Source organism: Haliotis rubra, unplaced genomic scaffold (genome assembly GCF_003918875.1).
Source record: "Haliotis rubra isolate DU_JTF1 unplaced genomic scaffold, ASM391887v1 Scf1074, whole genome shotgun sequence".
Taxonomy (NCBI): Eukaryota; Metazoa; Mollusca; class Gastropoda; order Lepetellida; family Haliotidae; genus Haliotis; species Haliotis rubra.
The window spans coordinates 5,896-28,801 of NW_025764975.1; the positions used below are offsets into that span (position 1 = coordinate 5,896).

A 22,906-nucleotide genomic window follows, 5' to 3' on the forward strand; every position below is an offset into this window, starting at 1 on the left:
AGTTATGTCATTGAATACCAGCATTGCAGCTGATTCTGATTTTAACACCTACTGCATCTAAGGAGTTGTAACGAATCTGTCAAGTTGCTAAAAAGAAATTACACCACAACGCCCTGTAATTTACTGTGACGTCATCAGTTATAATGACTTATTTAATGTCAAAACACACTCGCTTTTGTATTCTGTTTAATGAGTACGTTTATGTGATGCCGATTGGCTTTAAATGTTCATGGCGTTGCAAATGTCAAAAGAGATCTTTCCCAGCGTGAACGTATGTATCGAAACACGAGTACAAATTTGGCACTACATACCAGCCTGGGAACCGTCACAAGAAATGAGAGTCGTGTTGAGCGGTATTCTAGTTGTTACCTAGCGCTTCAGTGAGGTGGTGCTTTACACGCATTTACTGTTAATTATGGTATTATAACGTGGGTGAAGAAGTGATTACCCCTCGTGTTTTCCGGGTGTCCTAAGTATAACCATACATGAAGATCAATAATATACAAAGCAAATATGAAATTCTTTTCATTCTTGACGTAGGGTATTTACGAAACGAAACATATCCCGATATCCCGATCTACAGCAATAACGGCACAGCATGATTGCGTGTTTCAGTCCTCCCTCGGTGCCGCGCCGCCATACACGATGGTCTGTTGCCTGAACATGCACCAGGAACAGTGGTGTGGGAGAATGTTGGTCAGTACAGTCAGTTCACTGCCACAGGTTCACATTGGGGTGACGTCACTAGCGTGAGTATATTGAATCTACATGTGTCTTCTTTGACGTAGCACTTCTTACTGTATACGTCCTTGTAGGAATATTTGGTGGCCCAGGGCACCAGTCCGGCATTAGCAGGTGCTAGGTCAGCGGTTACTACATTCCGTTTGTGAGGAGATTGGTAACCCCTCTCCAACCCACCGCACCCCTGACAGACATTTCCCGCCACATGACGAAGTGTGAATGTCCTCCCCACCCCTGACAGACATGTCCCCACATGATGAAGTGTGAATGTCCTCCCCACCCTGACAGACATGTCACCCACATGACGAAGTGTGTATGTTCTCCATAACCCTGACAGACATGTCCCACATGACGAAGTGTGTATGTTCTCCCTACCCTGACAGACATGTCCCCCACATGACAAAGCGTGTATATTCTCCCTACCCTGACAGACAATGTCCCTCACATGACGAAGTGTGTATGTTCTCCATACCCAGACAATGTCCCTTTACATGACGAAGTGTGTATGTTCTCCATAATTCCTGACAGATATGTCCCTTACATGACGAAGTGTGTATGTTCTCCATACCCTGACAGATATCCCTTACATGACGAAGTGTGTATGTTCTCCCACCCTGACAGACATGTCCCCACATGACGAAGTGTGTATGTTCTCCCCACCCTGACCGACATGTCCCTACATGACGAAGTGTGTATGTTCTCCCAACCCTGACAGACATGTCCCCCACATGACGAAGTGTGTATGTTCTCCTATCCTGGAGAGACATGTCCCTTACTTGACAGAAGATGTGTATGTTCTCCTCCCTTCAGGACATGTCCCTAACTTGACGAAGAGTGTATGTTCTCCCACTGGAATGACATGTCCCCATGTGAAGAAGTTCTCCCCACCCTGGACAGTGTCCTCCCCACATGACGAAGTGCGTGGATGTTGTCCCCTACATGACGAAGTGTGCATGTTCCTACCCTGACAGACATGTCCCTCACATGACGAAGTGTGTATGTTCTCCTACCCTGACAGATATGTCCCTTACACATGACGAAGTGTGTATGTTCTCCCTGTTTCACCTGACAGACATGTCCCCCACATGACGAAGTGTGTATCTTCTCCCCACCCTGACAGACATGTCCCCCACATGACGAAGTGCGTATATGTCTCCCCACCCTGAAAGACATGTCCCCATGTGAAGAAGTGTGTATGTTCTCCCCCACAATAACAGACATGTCCCCCACATGACAAAGCGTATATTCTGTTCTGACAGACAATGTCCCTACATGACGAAGTGTGTATGTTCTTCATACCCTGACAGACATGTCCCTTACATGACGAAGTGGATGTTCTTCCCACCCCTGACAGACACATGTCCCTCACATGACGAAGTTTGTATGTTCTCCCTACTCTGACGAACATGTCCCCTTTACATGACGAAGTGTGTATGTCTCCCCACCCTGACAATGTCCCTTACATGACGAAGTGTGTATCTTCTCCCCACCTGACGAACCCTTACATGACGAAGTGTGTATGTTCTCCCCACCCTGACAGACAATGTCCCTTACATGAAGAAGTGTTTTGTATCCCTATCCCAATAGACATGTCGCCCGCATGACGAAGTGTGTACCCTAAACTGACACACATGTCCCAAAACATGACGAAGTGTATGTTCCCCTCCCCACAATGACAGACATGTCCCCCACAGCCCCACGTGACGAAGTGTATATGTTCTCCTACCCCGACATACATCTGCCCCACATGACGAAGTGTATGTTCCCTCCCCACCCGACAGGCATGTCCCCTTACATGACAAGTGTGTATGTTCTCCCCATGTCCCCTGACAGACATGTCCCTCTGAACATGACATGAAGTGTGGATGTCTCCTACCCCACATGTATCCTGACAGACATGTCCCTCACATGAATGAAGAAGGTGTATGTTCTCCTTACCCCTGACAGACATATCCCATGATGAAGTGTGAACATGACAATGTCCCCTGAACGTGTGTATGTTCTCCCTGACACAATGTCCCTCCTGACGAAGTGTGTATGTTCTTCCCACTGACAATGTCCCTTACATGACGAAGTGTGTATGTTCTCCATACCCTGACAGACATGTCCAACACATGACGAAGTGTGTATGTTCTCCCCACCCTGACACAGACATGTACCCCAACATGATGAAGAAGTGTGAATGCTCTCCCCAATCTCTGACAGACATGTCCCCAACATGATGAATTGTGTATGTTCTCCCTAATCTGACAGACATGTCCCCAACATGACGAAGTGTGTATGTTCTCCCACCCTGACAGACATGTCCCCACATGACATGATGTTCCCCACCCTGAAAGACGTGTATGTGTCTGTTCTCCCACCCTGACAGATACGTCACTTACTCTTGACGAAGTGCAGGTTCTCCCACCCTGCCAGACATGTCCCCCACGAAGTGTGTATGTCTCCCACCCTGCCAGACACATGACGAAGTGTGTATGTTCTCCCCACCAGACATGTACTTTGCATGATGAAGCGTGACAGACAATGTCCCTCACATGACGAAGTGTGTATGTTCTCCCCACCCCTGGCAGACATGTCCCCCCCATGACAAAGCGTGCATGTTCTCCCTGACAGATAATGTCCCCCTGACAGCGTATGTTCTCCCATGACAGACATTAGCTCCCATGATCATGCGTGTATGTTCCCCACCCTGAAAGACATGTCCCCCACATGACGAAGTGTCTGTCTTCCCACTTACAGACATGCCACTGCTCCCCTGTGATATGTCCCCCATGTACCCAAAGTGTATGTTCTCCCCACTCCTGCCAGACATGTCCCCACGTAACGAAGTGTACGTATTTCCTTTAAATATGTTCTCCCCAACTGACAATGACATGACGAAGTGTATGGCAGTTCTCCCCACCCCAAGGACACGTCCCCCACATGATGCTGGCAGCCTCTCCCACCCTGCCGCACATGTCCCCCATGTAATGAAGTGTGTATGTTCTCCCCACATGACGAAGTGTGTGGTGCTCCTCCCACCTGACAGACATGTAATTTTGCATGATGAAGTGTGTATGTTCTCCGCACCCCGACAGACAAATGTCCCCTCACATGACGAAGTGTGTATGTTCTCCCCTGCCTGGCACACACATGTCCCCCCCATTACGACAAAGTGTGTATGTTCTCCCACCCCGCCAGACATGTCCCCACTGTAACGAAGTGTGTATGTTCTCCCCACCCTGACACACATTTCCCGCACAATACTAAAGTGTATATGTTCCTCCCCCGCCCTGACACACATTTCCCGCACACGACGAAGTGTGGCTGTTCTCCCACGCCTGGACACACATTTCCTCGCACACGACGAAGTGCGTATGTTCTCCCCGCCCTGACACACATTTCTACACGACGAAGTGTGTATGTTCTCCCCACCCCTGACAACTATCTTCCCAACATGATGAAGTGTGTATGTTCTCCCCATCCTGATACAGACATGTACCCTACATGACGAAGTGTGTATATAATGCCGGGTGGGACAACTTAGGAATGGCCAGCGAGTCCTAACTCTGACACACAGAAGGAAGCCAGGTACAAAGACATAATTTATATCATTGGAAAGATCTCGAGGAGATTAAACCCCAAAAATCTCATGTGCCAGTGCGCCTCACGTGTTCATAACCCTCACAAATGGGTCTGAAAATGTACTTTCTGCAGAAATTACTGGCATAATTAATTTTTTCCGCAGAAAATTTCTGGCAGATTTTTTTTATCCGCAGAAATTTCTGGCAGAATTTTTTTTTTCCCGCAGAAATTCTGTCAGAAATTTTCATTTCCCACTACCAGAATTGGCCCTTTAATTGAAAATGATTGTGACACCATCTTTGGATAATCTCAATCATGGACTTTCTTCAAATGATGTTGTTTTCTCCTTTGTAAACAACTTCAAGTGGAGGGGAATCGGGTCTCTAGAAGTAGATCGCCCCACAAATCTTACAAGGCATATTTTAACATCTTATCAAGACGAAAAATGAAAATAAAAATAATTTGATTTCTTTATACATCGTTTATTCACACTCTGTATTACATGAGTTTCTCTGCTAAGTTGCAGTCATTTCATCTCTGATAATCACAGTTGTCAGTCTTCCCGGGAAATGAACTAACAGAACGAATCTTCCATAGGTAGTAGGTGACCACTGTTTAGGGTCACTGATTGCCAGCATTATAATGTTGTGAACTGAGACAGGGATGCATGTATATACATATTGTAATAAACTTTGAAATGCTCTTCACTTTCTTCAAATCCTGCATTATGTTGTGTAATAACGTAATGCGGGTAGAAAACATGTGTTCTAGATACAGCAGGTAATAAACGATCCCGACCAAATACCATCCTGTGTAAATACTTGTAATGGCTACTATTTCCGGGAGAGTGTGCATTTAACCGTCCTTTCACCTGTATCAGATAATTTATGAGACACCTGCGTGTGGGCCACTTCTTGTTTATTCTAGGTAATTAGCAATCAGTGTGATCAACTGATCTGCAAATGGACCTGATCTTTGTTGAGTTTGGGGTATTTGCATCAGAATGACAGCCCAACTTTGATTCATGATCAGGAAACTAAACTATATACACTTCCTGTTATTACCTCAAAGACCAGTTTGAGGAATTTAAGCAATTCATATCATCATGACATTAGATGTTTTGGTTCAGTTCTGTGTTGGACCCCATTCGATACACTGTTTCTGGTGTAAAGAGGGTCAGATAAAGTAGGTTGTATATATATATACAAATTATACAACAACGTCATGAACAGCAATTATGATTGTGGTTGCTCTCATTGGCATTCTAGCATGCGGCTTCTTAATACTTAACTTCTTGTTCTTTGCATAAAGCAACGTGTGACGAGCGCCATGAATGTAGTGACTTGACGAAGGGTACTACATACCATAGCCTTCCTACGAAAATTTCTGACTCAAAGCTATAGACTCAATCAGCACCCGTTTTATGACTGTTTTACAACTTAATCCGTCCTGCTTTATCGGCTTCATGGCTGTGCTATTTATTGTTCTTACTTCCCACCTGGCCTCGTCCACCATTATCTACCCCTTGTTATTCAAGTTTTACGATGTTTGTCACAGCATTCGATCATTCTAATCACTTGGTTTTGTCACCGTTAGCTTGAACATGGTGTGAGAACCTACACAGAAACGTTGCTCTATGCAATTAACAAGAAGTTGCTATCAAAAAGACCGTATGCTTTTATTAGCAATTTTGCTGTCGCATTCCTGGGAAATTAGAGACAATTGTGAATGTCGAGTCACCACTGATTTTGAAATGATGTTAGTCACCCAGGATTCCTACCACAAAATATCATATTGTTAAATTGTTTGAAAAATATACCAGTCCTAATGATTCATTCATCCACATCTCTTTGTTTACCTAACACTGCCGTTGCAATAAACAACCTATACATTGGATCAGTAAAAGAGAGTAAAAACTTGCCTTATGAAAATATCTCTTCAGGGTAATGTGTTGAAACGGCTGGTTTGTGCACATAGATGAGTGCTAAACATAATGTACCATTGCACAAAATGAAATGCATAAAGTCAGTATTTTTTGAAGTCAGTGGTCCAACAAACCATGTCTACGTTCTATTATCGAAAAGGTATCAAAATTTTCTTAGATAAAATGGTGAATGAAACTCTGATGAATACGTTTGGAAAGAACTTCGATATCTCTCTACCAAAAAGAGGTTGCGAGATTTATACGGTATTGTGATTTAAACACTATTTTTAAAATTTCCATTAATGCTTACATTTTTCATAATACAACGACATAACAAAATGGAAATAGGATTAGCAAACAGGCCATATGGCCTTATGTCAATGCTTCTCCGCATATAGTTCGTTATTATCTTGACTTAATTCTATGGAGCCAGACATTGGGACATTAATGAATGAATCAAAACAAAAGAAAATAGAGAACAAGACACCAAGTGCATTTTATGTTTATAGGTTGTTACTTGAATTCCGTAAAGCGATTAGTTTCGAAGTTATATAATTCTGAACGGATTTTATAAGGTTTTCATTGTCTAAAGGAGATAAATCGTCATTGCCGTGAAGTATAGTATATATGCTGAGGTGGTTAAGGACAAAGTATCTCCTCGATGAATTTTCATATTGTTTTGTCACTGAACAACACGCTCCATGCTGTTGCTACCGAGAGATCATAATATATAGATCTTATCTATTTTATGATTTGTGTTATAATACGAGTGTGAAAGGAAACGATTATTCATACAATAATATCATGAGAAAATATACCAATCACGAATTTAGAAACGCATATGATTTGCACACCACCATATGATTTTAGATCCTCACGTTAGTGACTTGCATTCATATCGTTCTTTCAACACATTTTCGCTTCATGGATGACAACGTCTATATTATATAGGATGCGGCGTTTCAGTATAGATTATTATACCGTTGTCAAGCCGAGACTGAGGTGCTGTAGCAGACTTATATATACATCAACATGGATTAAGCAGTTCAAATCCGCGGACACAAGCCCTCCATCAACAGAGATGAAGGATATCTCATCCCATCTGCATACAATGAATGAACTGATAGCAACAACTTAGCAGAGCATTTCCAAGCCATAATATCATTTTACCTTTTGGACATTTGACTTCCCCTGTTGTCACTGTCTTTATTACCCTATCCTATACTTGTTTTCGCTGTAATCCCTTTGATGCACGCCTACATGTTGTTTTTACTTATTCCCTGTAACGTCTGATCTGTGTGCAAGAGTGGGCACCTGCTCCTTTCCGATGATTATGATTACCCCTCTCCTAATGAGAGTTTTGTCATTTTGCAATGAATTATAGTAACCCTTATCGTAGATTACCCAGCAACATATGTTTTGCTTGGATGTGCCTTCGAGCCGTTGCCTACCTTTCCTGTACCACATAAAATCTGCATGGTATGCCGGTTGATGTGTTATTTGAAATCGGCAGACAATGCACACCTGATGTTGCTGCAGGACAATGAATATTCCGATATGACATTGTAAGTACTTGGAGGTGCAGACATATGACTTAAATATGTTTGCGCATGCTGCTTAATATCATATTTGTGTAATACCACAATATACATGGATAAACTATCAAACTATGCATCGTTTAGAAAAAGTATTTTAATACATGAAAGAGAATATTTATAAAGTTATAACTTGTGAACTTTAATTGTGCGGACCCAATGTATGTTTCATTACAAAGTTCTCTGTTATGTCTTCCTACAATCAACAAAAATATCATCATCTGGTGTTTAACTGAACCGATAAAACCTACTGGATAGACGTGTATTGTCCATACGGCACCACCCGACATTGTTTTTGGTGTTTTCCCTGAGTGGCCGCTCTCTGGATTACGCAATTGTTAATTGCTGTTTGCCACCAGGGATAACCGAACCAGGACGGTGGCCGCTTGTAGGGACACAACCCATATAAACAACAAATTATCAGGTGTGAAAACAGATTTTCTCGGGTATTGTCACTTTGAACAGTGATACATTGTCGCTTAGGTATTGTTTATCATCTCAGTTCGGTACGCTGGTCATGTTGGGCGTGTTGATGGAGGCATTTCTAGGAATATGTAAATGATCAAATATTGTTATTATGTATCTAGTATGTGTCCAAACATATTGAATGCATTTATATTTATAGGAAAAGACTGAGGGTTTTTCATGTTGTTCAGACTATATGCTAATAATAAGCGTTCAATGATTTGAATACATGAATTCATTCACCTAAACTATATACAATGTATATATAGAGATGATATATATGCCAGGGTAGAGATTGCAAGCGGAGTCTGTACTGGTAGAAACTTATAACATGTATATAGAATAACCTATGCAATTGCAATCTCTACCAGTGGAAGCTCCATTCTGATCCTACATATGATTTTTTCATATGTGAAACCATAGTTTGTATCAACAAAATGGTCATGATTAGGACATTATCAATTAATGCAATTTGTATTAAAGTGAGATACATTGATATGGAATTATTTGAATTTCTTTACATTTTCACATATCAAAATAACATGCATAACAAATGAATATTATTGTTCAGCAAATAAAGTGTTGTTTGCCTACAGAACAATCCAGGGGTTTCTACCAGTTGAATTGAAAATTGTACTGGTAGAATCGGATCTGACAGGTAGGATCCGATTTCAATCTCTACTAGTAGGATACTGGTAAAGACTGCGAAGTCTCTACTGGTAGAATCTCCGATCAGATCGCAATCTCAACCCTGACAAATATTTATATATATATATATATAGGGACACATACATTATTTCTCCGAGAGGATCTATCTCTGAAACATTTGGCAACAGGGCTCATGTCTAACATGAAATGACTGTAACTTCGTCCAGTGAAACTCATGTTATACAGAACGTGAATAAAAGATGTATAAAAAAATCACCCATATTATTTTTATTTTCATTACGTCTTGATAAGATGTTAAAATATGCCTTGTAAGATTTGTGAGGCGATCTACTTCTGGGAACCATTATCCCCTCCAACTTGAAGTTGTTTACAGGAGATATTTAAATAAAGTCCATATTGAATTATGACTAAAAAGTGCGTATGTTCGCCCCACCCTGACAGACATGTCCCTTACATGACGAAGTGTGTATGTTCTCCCCACCCTGACAGACATGTCCCTTACATGACGAAGTGTGAATGTTCTCCCTACCCTGACAGACATGTCCCCCACATGACGAAGTGTGTATGTTCTCCCCACCCTGACAGACATGTCCCTTACATGACGAAGTGTGTATGTTCTCCCCACCCTGACAGACATGTCCCCCACATGACGAAGTGTGTATGTTCTCCCCACCCTGACAGACATGTCCCTTACATGACGAAGTGTGTATGTTTTCCCTACACTGACAGACATATCCCCTACATGGCGAAGTGTGTATGTTCTCCCCACCCTGACACACACATGTCCCCATATGACGAAGTGTGTTTGTATTTCCAGACTGGGAAACCCTGCCCTGGGAGCGAAACCTCTGGTCCTGGACAAGAAGAATCTGTGATGTAGATGAAATATCTCATTGTCAATAAACTATCACACCATAATTATGTGTCTGTATTTTCCTGTGCATAAGATTTAAAACCAGCTTTCTTTGAAACTCTGTTTCGTCTTACTGTAGCCTAGATGCATCTTATTGTAACCGAGACTCCTAAAATCAAGCTCACGCTTGTTGTTAAAACTTGTCACACATACATTGAACAGTGTGCTAATCCACACTGTGCATTCTGTAACCCATAAGTGATGTGTGACTATCTTGATAGAGGCGACAAACCCTTTTTCACATTCATGGAAACCTCTCCCAAAAAAGTACATTGTACAATTGTGACTATATGATGAGGATATATTTGTTTCAGCAGTATAAAAGCTGCACAATGTTTGTAAACAAATCGGGTCTGAACCAGACAATCCAGTGATGACATCAGGTGTTCGCGTGGAGCGTATCCTGCCCCACGGGTGGCATCCGTCAGCAGACCCATGACTGATATGGAGAAAGACGCCTTAGCAGTGAGATGGGCAAAGCAGAGATTTAGAATGTGCTTGTCAGGCGCTCGGAAGGATCTAGGATTGATTACACACATCGTGTTCCTGATAAACAAAATATTAAGCGCAGATGTAACCGGATTGATGGACATGACAGGAAATTGATTATGCTGCACGACGTCATGCAACAACTCCATGGTAATAGCTGTTTTGCGTCTCTTTCAGTTGCTTCATCTTCAGCGTCAGTCGAGAGACCGCGTCCTGTAGTGCAGTGGGTAGAGTGTCTGACCAGAGACCGCCTCCGTGGTGTAGTGGGTAAAGGGTCTGTCTGGAGACCGCCTCCGGATGTAGTGGGTAGAGGGTCTGTCCGAGACCACCTCCGCGGGTGTAGTGGGAAGAGTGTCTGACCAGAGACCCGGTCCGTGGGGTGCAGTGGGTAGAGCTGCCTGTCCGAGACCGTCCCGAGAGTGTAGTGGGTAGCTGCCTGTCCGAGACCAAAGGTCCGGTAGTGTAGTGGGTAGAGAGTCTGTCCGAGACCGCGTCCCAGAGTGTAGTGGGTAGAGAGTCTGTCCGGAGACCGCGTCCGTAGTGTAGTGGGTAGGTTGTCTGTCCGAGACCGCGTCCGTGGTGTAGTGGGTAGAGGTCTGACCAGAGACCGCGTCCGTAGTGTAGTGGGTAGAGGGTCTGTCCGGAGACCGCCTCCGTGGTGTAGTGGGTAGAGGGTCTGACCACAGACCGCTCCTGTGGTGAAGCTGGTAGAGGGTCTGACCAGAGACCGCCTCCGCTGCAGTGGGTAGAGCGTCTGACCAGAGACCGCCTCCGTGAGTGTAGTGGGTAGAGTGGGTCTGTCCGAGACCGCGTCCGTAGTGTAGTGGGTAGAGAGTCTGTCCCTGAGACCGCCCGTAGTGTGTGGGTAGAGGGTCTGACCACAGACCGCGTCCGTGGTGTAGTGGGTAGAGCGTCAGTCCAGAGACCGCGTCCGTGGTGTAGTGGGTAGAGTGTCTGACCAGAGACCGCGTCCGTGGTGTAGTGGGTAGAGGGGTCTGACCAGAGACCGCGTCCGTGATGTAGTGGGTAGAGGGTCTGACCAGAGACGCTGGGCCCGCGATGTAGTGGGTAGAGCTGCCTGATCAGAGACTGGTCCCTGGTGTAGTGGGTAGAGTGTCATGACACACATTTCAACTCATTTTGACTTAATTCAGCTAATTTAGAGCCATATTAAAAAATCTCGACCATTGGCGAAAAGCATTTTGGCCGATTGGCGAGAATATTTACTTTTACTCAAAATACATGTTTTTCCATGTTTTGAGGTTGTAAATGAATGAAAGTATGTAATAAGCATCAAGACACAAAATTCAGCCTCATTTTGACTTAATTCGGCTAATTTAGAGCGATATTTTAAAAATCTGCATTATTTAAGGTAACATGGATTAGCTAATAATAATTGCCGGATGACCCACATTCACTAATCATACCCATTGCCGGTTGAACCACACCATTTTCAACTCTTGTTTTCTTAAAAGTGGCTTTCCCGGGCTATAACTATCAGCACAGGCCAATCCGACCATCTGTCATTAATTACCTGTCATGAGCTATCAGTTGTATTGAAAGCTCTCGCCTATTGTTTCATTACTAATTGTTTCACGGATAGGTATGTCACCCAAATTCACCATATGTGCGTGACTGACCCTCCGACGTCCGCGCCCACCTCTCAACCTAGCAATCTCGATTCACTTTCAGCCTACTATCCAGCCATCTATAACTTCACCTCTCTCTCCAACCACCTATCTTCTCAGAGGTCCGCGCGCCTCTCTATTCCTTTTTATTTCACACCAACTCTACCTCCCAACAACATTTGGCGATGGTCACCGAGAGCAGTTGTATTCAAAATCACTTGCGATTGCAATTCCCTTCCTTTTCACTTATCTACGTCTTGATAACATTATCGTCTTTAAATGAGTCAGCGATCTTCCCCTCCGTCTCCTGGGTTGCCACTGGATATTTGTTTTTTGGCCTCTGTGGCCTATGGTGAAATCCACCTGCAGCAGGTCACCCTGCTCGAGCTCTCTAACATGGCGTCCGATCGAAATCGGACTATCACTGACCGTCACCACAACCGAAATGACGGGCCTCCTCCTACACCTCAAGGATCAATGTTGACACCAACCCTCGATCAGCAGAAAGACAAACGCCCCTCAAGGAAAGACTGTAAGCTCCTCTCTACTACTTTCACCACTCCTCACCCTCCCCTTCACTCACGACAACTCCCGCTAAACTTCACAAAGTTCCCAGTTCCGACCTCTTGATCTAAGCAACCCCACTTCTCTCATTCCATCAACGTTTCCTAAATCTCCTCCAAAATCGCCCACCATTTCCATGGCTACCCCTCGCAAGTCCCAATCAACTCTATTAAATAACCTAGCTTCGACTACAGCCTTGGGTGGCAAACGTCTTAGACAATCCCCACAGGACCTGTAAACACAATCCAAGATGCAAAACGACAAGGTTCTAAACCAAACACAACCAAACAATAACCAACAGTTAATACTCTCGCATTCAATACAGGTCCCACGCCTCTCACCTCCCCTGTACACAAAAATCAGATTTGGGCTTATACTAAAACAATCTAATCTCAAATTCAAATTCCTAAACAACTGCGGCAGGGCTTTCTTCAAAATAAACTTTCAGCATCAAGACGACCTCAATGCGGCAATGAAAAATACATCAAAGATGGCCTCAACCTATCTTGGCAACACCCTGTTGGCTATCCGAAACAAAAGGGGTCATTTACACTGACCCAGCGGGAGTCTGGCCATGACCTTCAGACATATGTATACGAATCAAACAAACTCCAAACCCAGCCTCAAATTACCAATCTACTCAGGATCACCAGAACAAAACCACACAGTCCTCCATCAAACACTTCCACTGTCATCCTGACATTCAAAGGCACCAAACTTCCTGATAAAATTATATTTGATCAATCTCTTGCAAAGTACACAACTAGAAAAAAAAAAAATTCAATGTACTACCTGTCACCTTTTCGGACATGTTCAATCAAATTGCAAAACCTAGACAGATGCTCCAAATGCAGCTCCGAGTTCCATAACAGTCCAGAGTGCACTCTAACAACTGTATTGTATAAACTGTGATCAGTACGATCATAACGCCTTCTCAAACTCCTGCCCAGTTCGCCCAAACAAAATCCTATTAATAAATAAACATCTCTCACAGCATCTGACCTACCCGCCCCTGCCGAACCCCTTAAACTCCAAAATATACAATTGGTACGACCAACCCCAGTCGTACGCATCCTCAAATGGCGACGACGACGTATTCCCACCACCATTAAATCCCCAAGAGTCAAGAGCACTAAGCTCCAGTCGCTCAGCTAGTCTGGCATCTTCCCGGGGTCGTAGGATCACACAACACAAAAACAAAACAAAGCTGCCGCCCCTGGCTGTCACAGCCACCCCAGCCAGCCTTGAGCAACCAGCAGTTGCTCCTCCCCAAATCCCACAGATCAAACTCAACCCGCGCCCAAAACACACAGCACAAGTCACAATTACGCAACTACAAAATGTGCAAAATAAGCTCATAGAATTCATTACTGCACTAACTCTCTCTCTCCCAACAACACAATAGAAACAATTCACGAATATCTCCTCCAAACCTCACTCGACACGCTCCCATTAGCACAATTTCAACACAATGTTAAACCGTCAAACTAACATGAGACACAACACACGCGTTCAATCTAAACTACACATGTTTCTACTTGCACTACTACCAGTAGTCATTATGCATATTATCCAGTGAAATGCAAATAGCTTCATACCTAAATCATATGAAATAAAATCACTCATAAAACTAAATAAGCTAAATCCACAAATAATAGCCATTCAAGAATCAAAAAATACAAAAAATAAACAATTCACTATACCAAACTACTCCACACTCAATAAATACCGCACAATAAACAATCCAAACGCTACTCGCGGTGGCCTTTCCTTATTCATACATGACTCACTCAGTTACAAACAAATACAATAAACATAGCCCCCCACTTTGGAAACACAAGCATATGTAATCACGATAGAAAAAACAAACATAACACTAGTCAACATATATCACCAAACCACAAACCCTATGGACCAAACTGACCTTGAAATACTAGCTAACCATATTTCTAAACACACAATCTTTTTAGGAGATCTAAACGCGCATCACCATAGCTGGACCAATTCAGAAACCACTCGGACAAATTTGGAAATTTACTATACGAATGGGCACAGCAAAACGACTCTAATTATTTTAAATGACAAATCCCCAACCAGATACAGCCAACAGGGAAAATCAAAACTCCCTAACAGAAATAGACTTAACCATCACCACGCCCAATCTGGCATGCAAATCAACTTGGGAAGTATTCGACGACCCCTGGGAAGGACCACTTCCCCCATCTCAATAAATATCAATATTGGTCCCAATCTTACACCTGAGCTAACCCACCAAGACCCAAAACTCAACTACACTAAAGCAGACTGGAGAAAGTACCAAACCTTAATCAATCAAATTGACTATTCACAAATTATCAGCTCAGCCCTGAAACCTTTTCCAACAATTTCACTAGAGAAATTATTAACATAGCTACTAAGTGTATTCCCAAAACAAATCCTAACTCCTTAACGCAACAGGGTTCCCTGGTGGACCCCAGAAATCAAACAGTCAAGAAGAGAGAAAACGAGCATGTAGACGCGCAAAACACATCCACACAAACTCCCCTAACGCAAAACAACTTCGAAACAGTACACACATGCTTATCAAAAAAATACAAAAAGAACACTGGGGAAAATTCTGCAGCACTCTAAACATAACGAAAAATAATTCTAAAGTCATGTGGAACAAACTAAAAGGCAATAAACGGAACAAAAAAAAAATCTACACAAATCCATAAAAATACACGACTATACTGATAATAAATTAAAAGCACAAACATTAGCCCAGCATTATCAGCACATAAGCAGTAACACTAATCATCCTGGCTTCACTCCAACAGAAAATACTCACTACACCAGCTTACGTCATGCAACCGCCCCAAGCCCATATACCCTACAACGCATCCCTAATGGTAATACACGAGCTCACACACGCTCTCCAAAGCAAAACCACGTCGTCTGCTCCAGGAGGAGATGGCATAACTTATATACTACTAAAACAGCTCACCTTACACGGCAAAAACGCTACTGCTAAATCTACTTAACATAATCTGGTACACCTCACAAATTCCTACTTCGTGGAAACAAGCACTTGTCATTCCAATAAGGAAACCAAACAAACCACCACAGCACCTAGACTCATACAGACCCATATCACTCCACATCAAACATATGCAAAATCATGGAAACAATCATCAAAAAGACTTCAACATTACATCTACTTTCAGAGAGAGATGTATTTTCTCAACTCTAATCGATAATCTTGATATTGACATGTATATCAAAATAGAGAAGATTGAAGAGCATGACATGCTGGCATTCTTTCTTGGGGCCAATAACAATGATACTGATGAAATAACAAGGCTTTTCACTATTTTAGAATTCTCAAAGCATCTGTATAAACTAAAAAAAATATTCTCAATTACTTGTGGTAATAATCTAGCCAATACCTGACTGCTAATAACCTGTATATATTTGGGGAAATGTTCCCATATTCTATGTATGTTTATGTATATAGATATGTGTGTGTGTGTTATTTGTTGAGTATTCTGTTAATTATATAATTATATAACCATGATGTTTGAGGATCTTCGGACCTATCTGGAGGAAATAAAGACATTCATTAAAGACATTCATTCATCATCCGAATAGAGCACGCCATCAGAGTAGCCCAAGCAAACAAACACTACCTTCTGGCCATATTGATCGACTTTTCAAAAGCCTTTTGACATGATTTGGAATGGCGGGCTATCAACAAAATTGATGCATAAAAATATAAAACGGACGTATGCTAAACTTTATACACAGCTTAATTCCGGAACAATCGCACCATAACTGTAAAGTAAACAATGCACTCTCAGATCCGCACCACATCCAAAATGGCACACCCTAAGGTAGTGTCTTATCTCCAACGCTCTTTAATCTTATGATCAACGACATATTTACTGACATCCGCTCAACAATCAAAACAGCCAAATTTGCAGACGACGCATCCCTTTGAACATTACATAAAACACTAGGCACAGCCCAGGAACACATCCAACAAAGCACTGAATCATATCGACAAATGGGCAAATACATGGGGTTTCAAAATCAACACTGACAAAACCAGTAGCTCTACTCTTCAAAACACCCTATATGCCAAAACTATTCACTATCCCTTATGCTAAACAACATCCAAATTAACTACAGCACACAAACAAAATGCCTCGGCCTCATACTAGATCAACACCTAACATACACACCCCATATCAAGCACATCATCACCAAATGCAACCAAGATCTCAACCAAATGCGAAGACATACGAGGTACAAGCTGGGGAGCAAGACCAACTCACGCTTCTCACTGTCTATAAAACACTTATACGACCCAAGCTGGAATACGCTGCACCTGCATACGACGCACTGACACAAAAAGACTCCAAGCAGCTAGACTCAATACAATACAAGGCACTAACAATCTCTCACTAGGGCACAGCATCAGGTACTGTAATTTACGTCTCTCTTAAAGTTATCTGGAGAAATAGCCCTTCCCTTAAACGCCAACAAATTACACTCAACTATTGGGCTAACGCATGCACAAACCCATTACTTAACAATCTCATAACCACAACTGAACATCTACCACCAAGACAGAAAGTCAAGCTGATTTAAAAAAAGGCGAAGACTTCCGGCTACACTATTCGACTAAACAACCTTCTGAAAGCATATAAGCTTAGAAACATAAAACTCACCCCAGTCATACATGACTACACTTATCACCTCCCACCTCCTCACACGGATACTGCTCTAACAAACGTCACAAAAATATCAACAAACAAAAATCAACAAAAAATACTGGTAATGGATTACATACAACAACACTGGCCAGACTGGACACACATCTACACAGACGGATCACACAACCCGTATAACTACACAGTAGCATTCGCAATACACACAACACAACCAGACATAACTACAACATCAGCACGCATCCTAAAACAATCTTTCTATATATGGGCCCGCAGAAAACGGCAATATATCTAGCCTTCAAAATGGCAGAAACAACTAATCACAACAAACTCCTAATCATCACAGACATCAGTGCAAATACAATCTGATTAGAAATAGAAATTACACAAACAGACCAAATCTACTACATCGAATAATCTGCACTCAACCAGCACACTAACAAATCAAAATGAATAAATCAATATAGTATGGGTAAATTTCACACATTGGGATCACGATAACGAAAACGCAGACAAAGCAGCCAAACAAGCAACAAAAAACTCAAGCATCAAATACCCACTAACATACAGCAAACAAGAGTATAGGATCCATTGTGAAAAAACTAATAATACGGGAAAACTTCAAACAACTACATACTTCCATGCCGCGTGGATTATATAAAACAATCGGCAAACATATATCTCCTTAGTTAACTCCTTCAGCAACTCACGTCAGATACAGTCTTACACTAAATACCAAATTGCGTAGGCATCACAAAATTAAACTATCGCTACTCCAATCGGGCTCTGCACTACATGTAAAATCCCACAAACGATACAACTGGCTCCTTCAGCTACTAATTTATCTACCATATAGAATTCAGTACATCAATAACACTCGACAATAAAAAACACACAAAACATCCACAGTCTCTATCCCCCCACAACCCCCACAAATACAAAAAGCAATCAGTAAATTATATCACAAAACAAACCTTTATGTAAACTACTTCTAACTCCAATCCTTAATCAGCAGCACATGCAGCATTTACTCCAAACGTCCAAACTCTCCACCCACAGCAATCGCCCCACCCTCTCTCTCCAGGCAACAGCCTGAATTGCTAACCTATTTTCAAAGCCGCTTTAATCTTCTAACTATCCTAATTCCTCTCTAGCACTACTCAACAAAGTGCAGCTAAAACGGGCCTCCATAGCAGCAGCACCAACCCTATAGCCCCATGCTAGCAAACAATCTTATCCCACTTCTTCCCTCCTTCCCCATAAAAACCTTATTTCATTTTTGGGGTCGTTAATATCCTTTAACCACCCTTATATAACTATGTCTCTTTTTTTCAAACTGGTACTACTAGGGGTGATGAGCGCATCTGACCCTCGAAATTAGCTCTGCTAGAAGGGGTCAAAAACCAAGATGCACTGACCCAACAACTACTGTCTCCTCCGAGGTCTGCGCGCCTCCAAATCACCAACCATACCAAACTCCACGGTCAAGGCCGCCCATAGCCCCTTCAGTCAAGGCCACCTCAACCAAGCTTACTACTGCCTCCTCTCACTACTGCACTCGCTCAGCCTGCCTTGCCCCCCTCAATGCTCCCATATCACCCTCTCACCTCCACCCCCCTGTTTAACCCCTTTTTCTTTCTTTTACCCATTATTTAATTATAAACAGCTTAACTGTTTCCAAAACAAGCTCCTCTACTATGCTATCAACCTCCCAACACACACAAATCAACCTCCTTAACACACATTTCTCACACACACGAACCACCCCAAATGTGAACCAGCCCCACTGGAATATTCTATATCTATCAATTTAGTTCTATTTCATCTCTTCTCATCTAATTAAATCAGGACTACATTATTTTTATTTTCCTTCATAATCACGGCTTTTTATTAATTTATTATCATGTTTTTGTAGTGGTTTGGGGACCGGTGAAGATCCGGGGTAGAATGGGTCTTCAACAACCCATGCTTGCGCCATATAACAAGGCGCTATCTTGTCGTAAGAGGCGACTAACGGGATCGAATTGGTCAGGTTCGCTGACTTGGTTGACAAATGTCATCGGTTCCCAATTGCGCAGATCGATGCTCATGCTGTTGATCACTGGATTGTCTGGTCCAGACTCGATTATTTACAGACCGCCGCCATATAGCTGGAATATTGCTGAGTGCGGCGTAAAACTAAACTCACTCACTCATTTTGGGGGTATGGTGGTTTATCCTTAATTATAAACATATTAATTATTACTCTAGCTCCCACCTACCCCGTTGGGGTACATGTCATACCATCTAATTCATTTTAGATATCATCTGTTCTTGTCATGATACTGTTTCATTATCTATGTATACTGGAGCGGTCTTCATATAAATTCTTTTAAGCTTGTTGACCAATCCAGTTCATGACAATTCTGTCGTTGCTTTTTCTTGAAATAAATATGTTTAAACCACCTACCCCGTCGGCGACATTGGCTACAGCCAGAAGCCCACGTTAAACTCATAATCATCATCATAATTATGTAGTCACTAGGCACTTAAAACATTAGAAGCAATGCCTTGGAACAAGTTACCTAACTACAGTATGACGTGATATTGTATAGTAGATGATTTGAGAATACAGAAGCACTGAAAAAGCATCGTTTTTTACCACCAAGGGTGACCCAGTTCAGGATCGAGTGATGACTGAAAATGTCAAAAATGCCGCTTCGCAACAATCTGCGAATGATCCAGAGTACTACCTTGTGTTGGAAACTGTATCTGACATACTGCTTCAATGATACATTGAGTCATGAAACAGAACAGAAATCACAGCAAGATAAGCCTCAGTACAGGAGCTTATTTATTAATTTATTAACGTACAACATGTGGCTCGTCAGTGGTATGCGTGTTCGCACATATAATATCAAAACATACACGTCGGAACAGTCAAAATTAAGAAATTGTTAACATGAAATATTACTTTCTAATTATTGTACCATAAACAGAATTGTAGAGAGCTTTAACGGTATTAAAATATGTCTTGTCAATCCTATTGACGCTTCGCCAATAAACCACTTCCAAATAAAATAAATAGGTCTATGCTTAGCTTCCAGAACAAATAAAGGTTAATTAGGGAGCCCCAAATGGGTAATTAAGGAAAGAAGTCAATACACTGTCACTTCCTGCCCATGACGACACACACGTGGTGTCGTCCCACGAGAACCTAAAGTTATTCAATTAGGTAGGTACAGTTCATTAGGCTATGTGGGACTTCATGCCTCACTGGTTTTATTGGATTAAGGTGGATTATTGCTGAACTGGTCCATTATTGAACACAGAAGGGGTGAATCATTAGAAACAACACAAATCAATTATGATTGTGAAATATTTATTTTCACAGTGATTTATCATATCTGTATCACTGGTTTATTGGATAAGGGTGGACTGACCACAGGAGTCATAACGCGCAGCCAAATATCGCACATTCTAAGGAAATCTCGAATTGATTGTTTTAGAAGGTGTCGAGCTGACCAATTGGAATTCTGTTTGGGTTACTCACTCTATCAGGACCAAGATTTTTGTTATGTGTATAAACTTCCTTTGTCATGTGAAATTAGAGTGGAAATATATTGTTGTTTACATTGGTGATGGTAGTTAGGTGCTTTGGAGGTCGTCTTCGCTTGTTGGCATTTTGGCAGTGATGCATTGCAAAACCTTATATACCAAGATATGCACATGAATAATCTTGAATTTCAACCTTTTGTTAAATTCTCTTTTGTGCATTGACTTATTTGTCATGCAAAATTTGTGTGTATATACGTGTGATTGAACAACCCTGTTTACTGAGATAGGAATAGGAACTTTGACCTTTCTCAAGACGTGCACATATTAGTCTGTAAAAGACACTGACATTTATGTGTATATGCTCTTGAAAACCTTGTTTGGCAAGATGTGCCTTTCAATTTAGCTATTGTGTGCATGTTCATATTGTATTTCAGTTTTGACAAGTACAAGTAGTTGGATTGATAAATTGAATGTATCTATACAACATCCCTCTGTATGTCTTGAGTGGCGATAGAGAATGTTCATAGCTGTTGACACATTTCTGGACGTGAAATCTGTGTTACACAATCAGAAGTATCGGAATTTATTTATTTCAGTTGATATTCAGGCCAACGGCCCATTACAACATAGAATGCATATACAATGTAATAGCCTAATGCGCATAATACATAATTTACACAATCTGTATTTTCGCTCGATACCGTTCATCCTACCAATTTCTATTTCTAGTGGGAGTGTACCGCAACGAAAGTTTGCCAAAATACTCCTGAATTTATTTATTTGTATTGAATTGATATACTCTTCAGTTTCAAATTATACTTAAACAATTTGTATCTATGTAGTTTAGATGTACTATTTATTGAATTAAACCACTCTGATATGAATACATCTTTCATTCTTTGTTTGAATTTCTGGAGAAATAAGTTTATGTTTTGCACCCTTGAATTACCCATACATACATAAATCCATTAGAGCATAAAATGTTTCTTACCTTGGTAACCCAGTTTACTTTTCCGTTAGTATCATAAACAAGTGACATTCTGTAACATTTTTTGGCATATCTATGGTCAGGCATCCTGTTTATTTTAAGCTAGTATTTAATGACTCTTACTAAGTGTTAACAAATAGAGGGAAGCGGCCACATTCACTAAGGACAGCATAATTTGGCGTCTTGACTGCCAGTTGTAAATATCTCTTACAAGCTGTTAACTGAATTCTTTCTAGTTCATCGTATTGCTTATATCCCCAAATTTCACATCCGTATGTTAGGATTGGTAATATTTTGGTATCAAAAATATGGAAGAATATCTTGCTATTTATAGTGCAGTTCATATTCAATGTCTGTAGAACACTATTTAAAGCTCGCTTCCCTTCCTGGGCTTTTCTACTAATAGCATATTTCCATGATAACTGAGGAGTGAAATATATACCAAGGTATTTATAATTATTCACAACTTTTAACTCGACTCCTTCAAAGTTCCATTTCTCATTTGTACCTAACACACCTCCCTTTCTGAATACCATTATATTTGATTTTGCCATATTAACTTTCAATCCAAATTCGATCGAAAATGAAGAAAGAATGTTTAACTGTTTTTGGAGGTCCTTACCCACATTAGAAAACAGCACAATGTCGTCAGCAAAAAGAAGTAAATATATATGTACAAGATCAGGCATAAGTTGTAGCCCATAGCAGTCTGAACATTCAATACTAGTTGCTAATTCGTTTATGTATATTGAAAATATCAAAGGGCTCATAATGCATCGCTGTTTTAAACCGACATGACATTTGAAGAATTCTGAATACGTGCTGTTATTTCTTACACAAGCAGAGACATCATTATACAGATTATGTATTATTTGAAATAACTTGCCTTTTATTCCGATGCGATTGAATAATTTCCACAGTTTTGGTCTCCTTACCGTATCAAAGGCCTTCTTAAAGTCTATGAACGCTGCATAATTTCCCTCTTTTCTTCGTTATTTGTTTCTCTATCAATGCAATCCAAAATAAATATGTTGTCAATAGTAGAATACTCACGTCTAAATCCACCAATTTCAGAAGTATCAATACAAACAGTTTGCGCCAAGTCTACTGAGTG

The 22,906-nt window shown here is 41.4% G+C and overlaps 1 long non-coding RNA gene across 1 annotated transcript; it reads left to right on the forward strand.

Annotated features, from left to right (window-relative positions):
* The first annotated feature begins 627 nt into the window (after window positions 1-627).
* Window positions 628-9,879, forward strand: LOC124280205. The gene is made up of 2 exons (XR_006899616.1): window positions 628-749; window positions 9,779-9,879. It is a non-coding gene; the product is annotated as an uncharacterized LOC124280205 (long non-coding RNA).
* Window positions 9,880-22,906: the final 13,027 nt, after the last annotated feature.